At 40.0% G+C, this 4,530-nt stretch overlaps 1 pseudogene; it reads right to left on the reverse strand.

The window, feature by feature from the left end:
• Positions 1–368: 368 nt before the first annotated feature.
• On the reverse strand, positions 369–804 carry LOC102811376 (annotated as a pseudogene).
• Between the last annotated feature and the right edge of the window lie 3,726 nt (positions 805–4,530).

A 4,530-nucleotide genomic window follows, 5' to 3' on the forward strand; every position in this document is an offset into this window, starting at 1 on the left:
GACAAAGTACACCACAGACTTAAGACTTCAGTTTCTCCCTCTATTTTCTTCAAACAGAAACATTTCTCAAGTGTCTAAAATTCCTAGAAGGTTTTTTTTTTTTTTAAATTTCAGGGGTTGACACTTCTTTGATATGGTTCCATGCCATCAGGCCTATGAAGCAAAGGGTGGGGAAAAAAATAAAACTAAAACACAGGACTCACCTGGTAAATTTTACATGACCCCATTACAAGCAGAACAGTCTGAGAATGTGGCTTTTTTGGCTCAAAATGTCTGTGCCTTGGTGTGGAAACAAGTACTTGGCTATCCCACTATAGCTTTCTCTTGGTGGGACTGTCAGGGAGTCTTGACTTGGGGGTAGGATTTGTTTACCTATCAGGCATGAACTTCAGGCACTCAGTTCATTTTGGGTTTGTTCCAGTTTGTCTTTAGTCTGTTCTAGTTCACTTTTCATTTTTAAGAGAAATAAGCTTATGACTCAGTTGGGCAACAGTATGGTGCTGGACTCACTTGAGATACTGGATTTGGGTAGTGCACGCTTGCATCTCTTGTTCGTAAATTGCTAGTCTGATTACAAGGATATTTTCCCTGCATGCAGACCCAAGCTATCATTGCTTTAATTCTTCTTCAGACTCCCTTAAACCAGTTACTCCATTAGCGTTAAGATCTGTGTACTTGCCTTACAAAGTTTGCACGTATGCATCATACTGCTTCCATCTTAAAATCATCTCCTCTTGTGCCATAGCTTTGAAGTCTGCTTTCCTCAGTGGAACATTTTTTGGGAAGAGGTTCTATGTTGGTCATCTTGAATCACAGGTTGCTGCCCAGGTGCCAATGTACTGACAGCCCGATGGACCTGCCCTCAAGAGGAAAGGTGACGAACAGCCAGCTCTTACCAACCCAAGCTATGGTATTTTAAATCAATTAATATGAACGTGAAAGGAGTCCTGGTGTGATGCTGTAGGCTAATGTGTCAGACTGCGAAGTCTGAAATGCAAGGTCGGTGGTTCAAGCTCACCAGCTGCTCCTTGGAAACCCTATACAGGGTCACTATGGGTTGGAATCAACTCGACAGCACTTAACAACAACATGCATGTGAAAGTTGGACACTGAATAAGGAAGAATATAGAAGAATCAATACCATTGGAACTATGTTTTTGAAGAAGAATATTAAAAGTACCACGGACTGCAAGAACAACAAACAAATCCGTGTTGGAAGTACAGCCAGAATGCTCCTTAGAAACCAAAATGGTGAGATTTCGTCCCTCATACTTAGGGTATGTTATTGTTATTGTTAAGTGCTGTTGTTAAGTGATTGAATCTATTGCTGCTGCCACTGTGTTAGACCATCTTGTTGGGGATCTCACTCTTTTTCACTAACCCTCCACTTTACCAAGCATGATGTCCTTCTCCAGGGATTGACCCTTCCTAATACCATGTCCAGGAGTCCTAGACATATCATCCACAATTGTGAGAATGATGGAGGACCAGGTAGTGTTTGTTCTGTTGTACACAGGGTCACTACGAGTTGGAACAGGTGACTCAGCAGTTCCACTCACAGGTATGTATACACATACACAAATGTATCCAAGAGAATTGAAAATACATGTCCACAAACAAAAAAACAACTCTACATGTGAATAATAGAAACAACACAATGTGCTACAACATGGAAACATGATATTGATTTAAGTCAATCACAAAAGCCTCACATTGTTCGGTTCAAATTATGTGAAATGTCTAGAATAAGCAAATCCACAGGGATAGAAAGTAAACTATTGCTTGCCCAGGGCTGTAGGGTAAAAGAAGTAAGGAGTGGCTTCTAATGGGTTTCTCTTTGGAGCGATGAAAACGTTCCAAAACTAGATAGTAATGATAATTGTACAAGTCTATGTATCTTTTTCCCACAGTGCGGATGGCAGGCTCAAACTGCTGACCTTGTGTTTCACAGGTGCTTATCCTACAGAGCCACCATGCTACCATACTTTGGTTAGTGAAGGAATTTTTCCCAGCTGAATATGAAAATCATATCAAATAGACCATTATCAAAATCAAATAGACCATATCTTTGAAATATGGATTCTATCCAAATTGCATGTAACTTACTATACTCATATGACAAATGTTTCTGCTTCTTCTCATCATTTTCATCACAACTCATGACTGCTGGCTTCTTCTTCTCTTCCAACTCTTGGTGGGGTGGATACTGTATTTTTCTAGAATGAGTTCTTTTGCTACATTAGATGAGCTGTAATTGTTCTGTACATTTGAAGATGGATTCTGACTATATTTGTGCTGTGCATTACACGCAGCAAGGCTTGTTGGTATACTGTCACTTTTTTTGTCCTCCAGTTTTATATTGTTGTTGTTAAGTGCCATCGAGTTGATTCCGACCCATAGCGATCCTGTACACGGTTTCCGAGGCTGTAAATCTTTACAGGAGCAGAACGCCTCATCTTTCTCCCGTGGAACAGCTGGTCGTTTCAGACTGCTGACCTGGCGGTTCGCAGCCCGATTCGTAACCACTATGCTACCAGAGCTCCTCCAGTTTTATATAGCTGAATTTAATTACTGATTATCAGTTGGGTTGTGTTGCAATGTCTTCCTTTATTTGACTAAGAGCTGCATCCTAACAGGACCTTTTGGGTCCAACTTTTGACTTCTGTCCAGTACCTGATTACAGCACCCCGATTTATGATTTCTTGGTGGAACATGGTGCAAACTCTTAGAATAACTGTCAAGAATAATTCTGCCTCGAACAACAATTTTGTTGATGTCAATTTTAGATTAATTTAAATTTAATGTAAAAAGAGATAATGACTTTTGACTTAGTGAATGTCTGGTTAGTAATTAAGCAGTTATATGACTTGGAAATGGTATTTTGGTCATCTAATGCCACCATGTTGCATGAACTTTACTTTTCAAAAAATATAAAGTGATGAAGGATTGCTGGCTTCTTTAAAATTTAACGACTCAGCCATCTAAGGTGCATGTATTTCTCTCTCCATGTGTGGAAGAAAGGAGGAGGAAAATTGAAGCTGTCTGGAATTAGTTTGTCCAGTGGACTAATAGAACTTGTGAAGATCAAGCTCCATGATTCTGAGACCAGAAGAACTAGAGGGTGCCCGGCTACCACCCACAACTGCTCTGAAAGGGATCATATTAGAAGGTTCCAGATAGAGTGGCAGAAAATGTAGAACTCAGAATTATTAAAAAAAAAAGTGACTGGGCTTACTGGTCAGAAAGAGACTGGAGGAGCCCAAGACTATGGAGTCTCACAACTACGGAGCCTCACAACTAACTACTATGCAGGTCTGGAAAGGAACTCACCTTCGTGTCCCAATTTTCAGCTAAGCAGTAGGTAGGTATAGGGGAGACAACACTAGTTAGGTATGCTCACCATGGAATGGTCAACCATTCAAAATCAAAAGGGTAACATTTACCAAAGAACAAAGTTGAGAAAAGATAGGAAAGTGGGTGGAATGGAAACAGGAAGCACAGGGAGGAAGCGGGATTACTATTGTTACATGGAGGGGATTACAATCATTGAGATGAATTAAAGTGTATGACTTGTTGAATGTAAAACTCATGATTTTGTCTGTAAACTTTCACTCAGTTCACAATAAAAATTTTTAAAAAGACGTAACTACTTAAGCTCCTTTAGCAACTTTAAAATATCTTAAAAGAGTGAATTTTTTGGTATTTAAATAATCTCAAGAAAGTTGTTATTAACATTTATAGCAATAAAATCCTAAGAGGACCTACCATAGTGCTTAAAAATTGTTGATTAAATGACCACTTCTTCTCTAATAAAGCTATCCTACAAACACAGAAGTCCCTTAAAGTGCTTCTAGGCTAATAACATATATGAAAATGTCCTGAGAAAAACACTGAAAATAAAAAAATGAAACCACTCACATGATTAAGAGTTAGGCAATTTGGTTTCTATTCTTGGCTCTACTGCTAACTGGATGTGTGTTCAGGGACAAGTCACTCAGCCTCTCTGGGTTCCTCTTCACAAAATAAGAAAATAAGTCCTTTTCCAGTTCTACAAGTCAAAGAATATTGCTATTAGGGTTCCAGTTCATACATGCACGGATTTATTCCAAACAAAATGTGTTTAAACATGTCTCTGCAATCAGGAGATGGCTGCAAACAAATTTTCTCAGCAATACACTTGCCTTAGTCTCATTAGGGTGCCTTCAAAAAAACAAAACACAAGACAAGACAGAAGGTCCAGTCAAAACAGTGGCTTCCAAGGGGCTCTGCCGGGCCAGGTAAATTCAAGACACAGAGGTCAGGTGTGATTCTTTCTTGTTCCTGTGCCAGCCCCCACCCTTGCCAAACCAGCAGCCTGTGGCACTCCTTTCTGCACAGCCTAGGTGATGCCTGGGCTAGGGCACCAGGAGTACCACACAAGCATCTGGAAGTGGGTGAACCCACCTTAAACAATGCTACACAAAACACTAACAGAGATCTGTGTTCACATTTCCAGAATCTATCACATTCGCTAGAAGACAGGTGGTATGT

This window comes from Chrysochloris asiatica, unplaced genomic scaffold (genome assembly GCF_000296735.1).
Source record: "Chrysochloris asiatica unplaced genomic scaffold, ChrAsi1.0 scaffold00054, whole genome shotgun sequence".
NCBI classification, from domain to species: Eukaryota; Metazoa; Chordata; class Mammalia; order Afrosoricida; family Chrysochloridae; genus Chrysochloris; species Chrysochloris asiatica.